Below are 11422 nucleotides of genomic sequence, written 5' to 3'. Positions count from 1 at the left end.
GCCAGCTTCCAAATCCATGTTGCAATGCTAAGGTATCCCTTGGGCTCAAGAGTGCGATGGTGAGCAAGAAATTCACATTCTCCAAGTTTACCAGTGTGTGTAGATGAACAGAGGGCCAACTGTTGAAGCTCACTGAACTACTGATGGGAAGTAGATGTGCACATGTATGCATATGTATGTGTGCATGTGTGCATACATGTGTATGTAGATGTAGGTTGTGACTAGAGAAGCTGCTGTCTACTTCACTTCTATGTTACTTATTTGAAGCAAATGTTTAAGTGTCTTTGGGGTACCTCATGTCTAAAAGGCATGCTATAGTAGGGTTTCAGATCCTGTAGAAAGAAGGAAAGCACATAAAGCCACAGCCACTAGTGGCCAATCTTTTCTTGTCCCACCATTGTCTTCAGAGTGGCCCTAAATAAGATTGGGATAAAGTCATGAGGTGTGTTTAGCCATATCTAGACTCTCTTCCTCTGGGTCTTGACATCTCAGTCCTTATGCATGAACACCTATCAGTAAAATCTTGCTTTTTCAGAATCTTTTCCAGCCAAGCTCCTGTCAGGTCCAGAGCAGTGACCTCCTTCAGTGGCCAGTAGTGACACGGGCATTTGTTCTGATTTAAGTGCATTTCTTTCAGGTAATTGATGGTTTCATCTATGGAATTTGGTGTTAAATTACCTCCTATAGCATAAAAATTGTGCCATTTTACCCAATGACTAGGATTACAGAAACATCTTATAATTCTTCAAGCCTTTCATAATATTAGACATTTCCTTTGTTCATCTAATCACAGACAAAACATGCTACTAGGGTGTTGAGAACAGAATCAAATGACTTTGACTAGTTGAAGAATTGAGTTCTTAGGTCAATGAAGGTAGTTTACTTATTTTGAGATAAATGGATTTGAAGTAACACACCCCATTCAAGAGTGGCAGTGCTAGCCTAGCAGGGACTTTTAGGGCATAAGGAAAAGAGCACATTAAGCAATTACTTTAGCCGCTCATGGCAATCCTTTGGACAAAAATTTAAAATAATACATTAGAAAGCAGAATGTCAGACCTATAAAATTTACATATTGGAAATGATTTACATTTCCATATATGATGTACTGTTTGTGCAGTGAATAAGGATTGTCTCGACTCACAATTTGACAACACAATGTAAAAGATCATATGTAATGATTTGTACAACTCCCAGAGGAAACACAAGACTGGCTTCCAGCATTCCTTTGGTTGGTCACATTTTTATCAGCTTATTAATACATACCTTTCTTTCAATAAGCCAATCCACAGAAACATAGACTGATGGCTCTCAAACCCTGGGGAAAGAAATGCTATAGAAAGGACACAGAATTACCCATCTGAAATGATGAAATGTTTTGTCATAATCAACAGTATCCATGTACTGAACATCATTACAATAAACTTTAGGTTGTGAGTATTAACTGAAGTATATGGGGTCATAAAACTATCTGGCTTTCTATCTGCCTTTTTCTAATTAGCACAATGTATTTCAAGTTTCATCAATGCTGTAGCCTATCTTTTTATGACTAAATAATTGTCCACTATGTGCATTTAAAGAAAGAAATCATATGCAATGATTTAGTGTGATTATACTGACATCATTTGGAAGTATGTATGGAGATTTAGAGGTCTCAAATGGAAGGTGTTTTTGAAACACCAATCTGTGTTATTACAGCATTCATTATCACTAAATGCAGTGTTTGGACAGATTTCCGTTGTGCTCTGCTGTGGATATAGCCATTATCAAAGAGCTGTGTGGCTGTGTGCCATTCCTCACAGTTAATCTAATTTTAGACTGCTCAGTCCTCCACTTTTGGTAATAACACAAGAGTAATAATCGCCCTCTACATTGCAGTATATGGGAGTAAGAAACTTGTATCCAGTACAGAATTCCATTTCACTTATAAAAGCGAAATGCCCTAATCAAGAAAGTACAAATTAAACATATCATAATACACCTAAAGAAATGAATTAGTTCTTATAGATTATGGTATTCATTGAATAAAGGGAGAAATTAAAAAAGGAAGGAAGGGAGGAAGGAAGAAAAGAAGGAAGGAGGGAAGGAAGAAAGGAAGGAAGGAAGGAAGGAAGGAAGGAAGGAAGGAAGGAAGGAAGGAAGGAAAGAAGGGAGAAGGAAGGCCTTAAATGAACCATCTTACTAATTCCACCTCCTTAGTACTAGGATTGTACTGACATATCCAGCTATCAAGCTGTGTTTTGACCAGGAGTATTGGGCTACAATTTGTAAAGAAAAGAGGGAACTGTGAATGGTACCTCACCTGCTGGTGGTCACTGCCACCTGTCAAGCTCTGGTTTCAGCATTCTGCAATGGCTCTCTACTTTCTCATTGATTCCTGTGGCCAGTGCCTTCTGTAGAGCCTTAGGGAGGCCTCTGCCTTTATTGCCAGATATAACAGTGATATTTATTTTGGGCAACCATTTGGGTATTTGGTATTTTCTGTTTGAGGAGGCCTGCTCATTTGTGTGATGGAGATTTGCCATAGGCCTGGGAATTTCTGGCAGCTGCCCAGAAGCTTTTGCCCTTTTGTCATTTTAAGGGGTTCCATCCCTGGCCAAGGCATGTGACCAGTTATTTTTCTTGGAAAGCAGAATGCAGGGAGCAAACAGAAGTTTGTATGTGGTGGTGAAAGAGCTTGGGCAAGGTTTCAGCTTAGGTAACTTGCTTCTTAAATGAAATGTGACTGAAGGTTTTAGTTTTAGAAAAACACGAGGCAACGTGATGGAGTAGCAGAAAATTTTGTGATTCCGTGGGTGCCATTTGAAAAAAGCTTTAAGCTTTCCAGAACAGGAGGGAAATGGCCAAGCTGAAAATTGGATCTGCTTTTTCTTTCCACCACAGGTCTGCTTTCCATGTATGACAAGCCTCAGTTTGGATTGGCATTGAAACAGAACAGTAATGGCTTGGCAAACAGTAGTAAACTATGCCTATGCTTTCAATATTCCTGAAGAACTTTTCAGTCCACTCTACTGGTCATTATGGAAACTCTTAGAAAATGAGAGGGAAGAAATGGGGACCAAGACATGCGAAAGGGTATCAATGTAAGGGAATTAATGCACCATCTATCTGTCAAACATCATGTAACCCTTCTATTAATTACAATAAAAAATATATGGAAAAAAGAAAATGAGAGGGAATAGAAGTGGTATCATCTATCAACACTCCTAAACAAGTATGCATTTTCTTATTGTTCTAAGTTTTCAGGTCAGTTCAAGTTATCAGATAGAATCTTCTTCACAATCCTATGGAAAAACTGGTATTGAGAGTGGTTCTATAATGCATTGACGTTGAACTTAGGTCATTAGTTATCTCAGTTTCAGAAGCTGTAAGTTGGGAGGTGTCTCAGTCCTTGGACAAGATGACTTGTACATCCACGGTCAGCTGATGGTCAAAGGCATTCACTACAGAACATGGCTAGGCTTAGATTAGGGCTAGTTGGTTCCAGAAGGCTTTGGTTTAAACATTGCCATCTCCCTCCCTGCTGTGTATCTTATCAACTAGTCATTTGAGGGCAAACTTTCTATTGAGGTCTGGTTTTAAATGTAGAACATCATTTTTCTGTGACACCTTTTGGTCATGGTAAGTCACAGAGCTCTAACAAAACCAGACTACATGAGAAAATCATGTGTAAACTTAGAGCAGATGGTGAGGAAAACATACAAATACAGGAAAGTGAAAGGCAATGAATACCTACATATCTATAAGCTAGTTCTTGCAATTACTATTGTTCTATATTTACTCTTTCCCATATCTATTTCTCTTCTGTCCCTCTACTTTTTATTCAGAATACATTTTGAAGTAATACTTAACCAACTTCTCCCCTTCTTACCAACACATCACTAACCAGGGTTCAGTAATCATCCTTGATTCTCTATACTATTAAAATAAGATATACAGTTACCACTACAGTTTATAACTATAGCATTTAATAAGGCCCAACAAATTCATGTTTCATGTAACCCAAACTCCTATCAAGGTAAAAGTGAGAAGTCTCAATCATGCTAGAAATTTCTCTCTCTTCTCAAAAGTCTTTGGTCCTGCAACAAAATGAAATATTACCATTCTGATATTTTCTTAGCAATTGGTATTTCCTGTGAATTCATACAGTATAATCACATTTTATCTATTTGTGAAAGCTGTTTTCAGTCACCCTAATGATTCTGAATTCATTTAAATTGTTCCATGTATGGGCAATTTACTCATTCCTAAATAGTATTCCATTGTATAACTAATTCCCAATCTCTTCATTTTCCTCTTGACAAATGCATGCTCTAATTCCAGTTTGGGGCTTTTATGAATAGATCCATTACACACATATTATACTAATGTGTTATAGACAAATGTAATTACTTCCATCAAGTAAATGTCTAGTATGGATCCTAGAGCCAGCATATGTTCACATATCTTTTATAAAATTATTGGAGTAGAGATAACAAACTGGACATATTTAAGGAATAAACTTTGTGAATTTTGACAAACTGTGTGTGTGTATGTGTATGTGTGTGTGAGCACTAAGATTAAGGCAGAAAATATGTGCACCTTTTTTTTTCTATTCTAGTGTTAGAGCTTTGTGCTTGCTCGGCTCGCTTGCTAAGCTGGTGCTCTACCACTTGAGTAATACCATTAAGCTAGTTGTTTTGCTGGCTATTTTGGAAAGAGTCTTGTGGAGTTTTCTGGCCAAGCTGGTCTTGAACCTCAATCTTCTGGATCTCAGCCTCCCTAATATCAGGGGTTACAGTGGACAAATGAATCAAGAAAAGGTGGTATATACACACAATGGAATTCTATGATTCCATCAAAAAGAATAGCATTGCCCAATTTATAAGGGAAAGGAAAGAGTTGGGAAAATATATGCTATAAGCCAGACCCCCCCAAAAAACACAGGCTACATGGTTTCCTTTGCTTGTAATAATTGGAATGTGACTATACATTTACAAGTAAACCCAATGGTTAGTAAAGTACAAATAATTACACTCAGTGAGAACAAAGGAAGATATTCTTAGGAAATGGTCACAAGGGCTCAATAGCTTTGTGCATAATATCATATAAAATGATGCTTATCAAAATAATCATCAAGAAATGGAAGTAAGAGGTTTGTTATACCATTTGTGGCTCTTTTTGTGGTTCATTTTTTCCACTTTTCTTCTTTCCACTTTTCCTTCTGTCACTGTTTATGGTTTCTGTGTCCTTTGTCTTGAATATGAGTATATCTGATTTGAAGAGGGGAAGGAGAAGCACAGAAATAGTGGGGCAAAGGGTGAACCAATTTAGCAATGAAAACCACAAGACGCTATGTTGAAAATGAACTGAATAACTTTAGGGGGAGGGAAGCAGGGAGGGGATAACACTGTTCGAAAGGAAATGTACTCTGGCTGGGAGTTTGGCCTACTGGTAGAGTGCTTGCCTCGCATGCCCAAAGACCTGGGTTCAATTCCTCAGTACCATATATATAGAAAAAGCCAAAAGTGGTGCTGTGGTTCAAGTGGTGGAGCTCTAGCCTTGAGAAAACCCAAGGACAGTGCTCAGGCCCTGAGACTGGGCAAAAAGAAATTAAAAAGGAAATGTACTCTTATTTAATTTATATAACTGTAACCCCTCTGTACATCACCTTTACAATAACATTTTAATATATAAATAAAATATACTTTCAATGCATTCATTTCTAGAATTCATGAGAGTGGTATTTGCAAACTTATCTCAGACATTGCAATTTTTCTTTTTTTTCTTTTCTTTTATTGTCAGGATAATGTATAGAGGTGTTACAGTTACATTCATTAGGTAGTGGGTGCATTACTTCTCAGACATTAATACCTCTTCTCATGTTTTTGTCCCCATTTCCCTCTCACAAGCCCTCCCAATCATCTTGTTTTCCCTCTTCCCCTCCCTATTTCAAATAAACGAAAAAATATATATACAATATACCAGGCAACAAAGTCAGACACAGTAACAACATGAGATTAAGGGCAAAAAAAAGGAGAAAAGAAATAACATAGTACATTAAAAACAACAATCACACAAGATAAACCTCCTGTTATACTGCAATTTTTCTGACATCACTTGTGATTTCTACTTTTCTTAGTGTTGACAGCACAGACGACCTTGCTATTGACACAAAGGCCATGTCACACTTCCCTTTCCATTTTCAGAGTTAGGACTTCCAGAATCATATTGAGTAGAGGGGGTGATAGCAGAAATTGTTGCTTCTTTCCTGATCTTACAGAGCATCACCTTTTCTCTATGTGTGATTCTGGCTGGAGGTTGCTCTTACATTCCTTCCATTAGATTGAGGAATGTGCATTCTGTTCCTAGTTTGCAGAGTTTTAATCAGAAATGATACAGTATTTCATCAAATGTTTTTCAGCAATTCAAAAGATCATATGACTTTTATTATTTTTTTTGTGGGTCATGGGGCTTGAACGCTGGGCCTTAAACTCTAAGCCTCTTCCCATTTTCTAGTGGTAAACTGAGATAAGAGTCTCTTGTTCTTTACCCGCTTTGAACTGCTATCCTCCTGCATAGCCAGAATTACAAGCATGAGCCACCATATCTGGCTGGCTTTAACTTTTTGGCTGTTAATGCTTTGGACTATATTAATTGATTTTCAGAGGTTAAACAGCATAAAATCCTGGGAGGCACTGCACGTTGTAAGTATAAATAATTTATATGTCCATATAGATGTGTTTGTATACACATACATGTCTATCTATCACTATATAAATTTAGAACTTAGGTGTTAATTTCTAAAATTTCTAAAATTTATCTTAACATCTCCCTCCTCTTTGCCCCAGATGCTTTTTTCCCCCTCTTTTCTCTGCACCAAGCCCTCTCTCCTGTGCAGTAAACACAGACAGGTACAAGAAACATGCACATGCATAGGACAAGGTAAAAAAAATGACCTACTAGTAAGAACTGCCACAGGGAAAGAGGCTGTAGAGGAAGCCACTGAGTTGACAGGACAGAACTTCACTTTGGGAAAACTGCAAAGGAATAATGGATGTGGAGAGTGAGCTTAAATGATGGTTGAGAAGGCTGTAAGGAGATAGACTCGGGATGCTCTCACTTCACTTCTCAGCATTTTTATCTGTAAAATGGGACAAAAGGGTTCTAGAAGGACTGAGAAGGTCCCAGAAATCTCTCTAGTTTCAGTGTTCATCTGTAGATGGGATATCTGTAGCATGTTCTCCACAGGTTTTATATGGGAACTGAGGGTATAATCTTTTCCACACCTCTAATTCATTACCAGAATACTGATTAGAATTAAATAACATTATTTTTTGATTTGACAATTTGAGAATATCAACTGCTATTGTACTGCTTTTTTATTGTACTACTTTTTAACTTACTATTCTTGTCCTTTTAAAATTTATTATTAGTTTGTTAGCCCTCTCGCTTTCTCTGTGAACTGAGCTTATACTATTTTCCTGTTTTTTGATTGAATTATTTGTTTTGTTTATTGTTTGTGAACATTGTTTTAAATATTGTTGTTTATATGATCATCTTCCCATGCAACTCCCTGTGGCATATGCAGAGCAAAACTTTCATCCTGTTCTTCCTTTCCTTCTCCCAGCTCCACCACCTGTGCTTTCCTGAGATAATGTCAAATTTTAGTTTCTGTAAACAATTAGGCCTCTGAATATTTCAGAACAGTTTCTTAGCAACTGTTCACTTTTTTGTATAAGATCTAAATTTTCCCTAGAATGGCTTGGACCAGATCCTCCTATTTTTTGCTTATGCTTCTGATCAGAGCTGGGATGACAAATGTATATGACCATGCATAACTTTCCTGTTGAGATAGGTTCTTCTGCACGTATCTGTTTGACTGGCCTCAAATAATGATTCTCTTGGTTTTAGCCTCACAGGTAGTAAGAATTACAGATGTATGCCACCAGGGCCTTGCTATTTTTTCTTTAATTGTTAAAATATAAAGGGTCCCATATTAATGAAAACAGATCTGTGGATAGGAATTTCCCTCCAAGCTTTATTACAGAATCCTAAAGGAACAATTAGACAAAGTAATCAAAGCCTTCACACTACTGGCCAAAATGAGCATAAACACCATTCGTTCTGTCTATCATTCTAAGTTCCCCTTATGAGAAGAGAAAGTGTCTACCAGCTAGTATATGGAGAAGTGCAGTAGCATAGGTTTGGAGTAAACACATGACACAGAAAGACAGCTACAGAGAACACCACAGAGAGAACAAGGGTAGAAGAAAGTGAAATTAAGGTCACAGATGACGATCAATGTGGATAATACAAGAAAAACTGATCTATGACTGAAAGGCCTTGTAGATGTAATAAATAATTCAAAGTATTTTTTCTAGAAAGATATAGATGTTTGAGGTAAAGTTTCATTTGGAACTTTAGTAAATCTCACCTCCATCTGAAAAGCAACAAGAAGATGAACAGGAAAAAAAAAAGATGAACATAACCATTTTCTTTTTTTCTGGAAGATTACTTATTCACTAAATCCAATTATGCACAAACTTAATTATTGCCATAACTGATTAGGTGCAAATCATGGGGAAATTAAGCTAATGACCAAGATATTTGTATTTCTTTTCACTTACATTCTTTCCCTGAAAATCTGTGATTCTTTCACTCAGCCCTGATGATGTCGTCTATTTTGAGAACTCTTTCCTCAACTTCTAAACATTTAGGTCAGAGGCAGATAGGGTTCAGTCCAGGGCTCAACAGAGATGAGCAGGTTCTGCCATCTACTCCCTTCTAGATGAATCTCTTCCCAAGAACTTTGTATAAAACCAAAAGAAGTTCTCACACATTCTTCAACCAGAGGATTACAATAGCTCAAAACCTATCTATATAAGGCCATATAGGATGAGATAAGGTGAAATGAACTTTAGGAAACAAGAGGTTTATCTTGTGAGATTGTTGTTCTTAATGTGCTATTTTTCTTTTCTTTTTTGCCTTTATGGTTATCTGTTTTTACTGTATCTGACTTTGTTGCCTAGTATATTGTATGTAAGTTTATTTGTTTATTTGAGATAGGGAAGAAAAAGGGGGGAAACAAGATGATTGGGGGTGGGGGAGGGAAACAGGGACAAAAACATGAGAAGGGGTATCAATGTGTGAGAAGTAATGCACCTACTACCAGACAAATGCAGCTGTGACCCCTCTGTACATTATCCTGATAATAAAAATAAATAAACAGAGACTTGCAAAAAGAAAAGAAAAGAAGTTCTCACACAAATGCTTTTTGAGATTTTTTTTAAACTGAAAGATTGAGATATTAATAACCCTTCCCAGGGTAGCTTTAAAGCACAAAGAAATAAATAAGCTGAAGTCCATATGAATGGAAGGCACAGGTGGGAAGGACAGGACCTGGTTCTCTGATAAGCTTTCTCTAGCCAATGCTTACCTTTGTAGAGGAATATTGGCTCTGAAAGAATTATAACCAAAGCACTGGTGGTGGAATTTAAAGCTTACATGTATTGGAATGTCTTCCCAGAAAATTCACCACTCTTTCTCTCCTTGTATTGAATTTCCTCTTTCCACTCAGGCTGTCTAGCTTTTGATCCACATTTGAATATTCTGTTTTCTTTGGACCCTTCGATTTGTGCTTGTTTTGCTCTGGCTTTGGTGCTCAGGTGAAATAGTATTGAAGAGCTCTTTCAGTGCTTTCCCTGCCTCTTCCCATGGATGATACTTGTGTCCTCCAATGAAATGTGGGTCCCAAGACACTGTTCAGTTTTCCACCAGAATAGTGTTGTTTGGTAGCTCTACCTGATGCCTGCACCCCTGCTTGTATATACTGTCTTTTGTATTATTGTATTTCATTGTTAGAATAATGTATGGAGGGGTTACAGCTACATTTTTCAGGTAGTGGGTGCATTACTTCTAGCACATTGATACCCCTTCTCAAGGTGTTGTCCCCATTTCCCTCCCTCTACTCCCTCCCAATCATCTTGTTTTCCACCTTACCGTCCCTATTTCAAATAAACAAATATATATATATATATACAATATACTGATTAACAAAGTCAGATACAGTAATCACAAGAGATAAACCATAAATGGAAAAAAAGAGAAAAGAAATAACATAGTACATTATATGGATGTTGAAACCTCTTATTTCCATATCCTAGATGTACATATTATCCTTACTTGGACTTTTTCCTCGTGTCTCTTGAATCCAATTTAGTTGTGCATGATCCTTGACAATTTATTGACTGCCTCTCTCTTCACCTTCAGCAATCAATATGATGAGCTGTTTTTTTTTGTTTTTTGTTTTTGTTTAATTTTTATTTTGCCAGTCCTGGCTTGAACTCAGGGCCTGAGCACTGTCCTTGGACTTTCTCAAGGCTAGAGCTCTACCACTTGAGCCTCAGCACCACTTCCGGCTTTTTTCCTATGTATGTGGTACGGAGGAATCGAACCCAGGTCTTCATGCATGCTAGGCAAACACTCTACCACTAGGCTAAACTCCCAGTCTGATGAGTTGGTTTTAAGGCACCACTGTTGATCCCAAACTCAACAGCTGATGGTGTCTACATCCTCAGGTTCTTTATTCCTTTTGCCACACTCACCATCACCCAGTGTTTCATCTCATTCTTACCCTCAAGTGCTGCACATCCCAGGTTCCTTCTTTTTTTTCAGTGTTCCCTCTTGCAAGATACTATTGCTGAGTCTCATATTTCTAAAGTCTTCTTCAGCCTAGAGGTCTGTGCTTCTCCTTCCTCTCCATGTGTGTCAGGTGTGTCTGGAGACAAGCATGGCCAACATTGAACTAGTGACTTCTTCATTTACCTCACAACCACCACCACCACCATTTTTTCCTCTGGCGATTATATACATGTCAGGAAGTAGAATTTCCCAAATGATTCCAACTCAGTGCCTTCAGGACAACTCCATGTTTACTGTTTGTTTGTTTTGCTAACCCTTGGGCTTGAACTCGGAGCCTAGGTGCAGTCCCTGAGCATTTGTGCTCAAGGACAGCTCTCTACCACTTTAGTCAAAACTCCACTTCTGGCATTTTAGTAGCTAATTGAAGGTAAGCCTCTCACAGGCTTGCCTGACCAAACTGTCACTGAACTGTGACCCTCAAATCTCACCCTCCTGAGTAACCAGAATAACAGGTGTAAGCCACTAGCACTTGGCCAGATCATAGTTTGAAAGTTTCAGTCTCTGCAACATTAGTTCTGTCATTTCCAGGCCTTGTTAGGTCATGATTCCTCACAGAGGCAACATGTGCTAGAGGACGCCCATTCACCTTGTGGACAAATGTAAATAAGAGAAAGAAGAGAGAAGGTCCTACAATCCATTTTGAGGGCCCATCCCAAGGAACTAAAGCTTCCTCCAGTTCTCACCTCATAATAGTTCCACCATCCCTTAATAACACCTAGGAGGTCCAAGGTTTCAGCAG

At 38.0% G+C, this 11422-nt stretch overlaps 1 long non-coding RNA gene across 1 annotated transcript; it reads right to left on the bottom strand.

Annotated features, from left to right (window-relative positions):
• Positions 1–1271: 1271 nt before the first annotated feature.
• Positions 1272–10751, bottom strand: LOC150060172 (uncharacterized). Its single transcript, XR_016536116.1, has 3 exons — positions 10616–10751; positions 5146–5252; positions 1272–1333 (listed from the first exon to the last, which is right to left on the bottom strand). It is a non-coding gene; the product is annotated as an uncharacterized LOC150060172 (long non-coding RNA).
• Between the last annotated feature and the right edge of the window lie 671 nt (positions 10752–11422).

The sequence above is a fragment of the Megascapheus bottae genome, chromosome 7 (assembly GCF_031878675.1).
Source record: "Megascapheus bottae isolate mThoBot1 chromosome 7, mThoBot2.hap1, whole genome shotgun sequence".
In the NCBI taxonomy this organism is placed as follows: Eukaryota; Metazoa; Chordata; class Mammalia; order Rodentia; family Geomyidae; genus Megascapheus; species Megascapheus bottae.
This window is presented reverse-complemented; position numbering and strand designations above follow the sequence as displayed.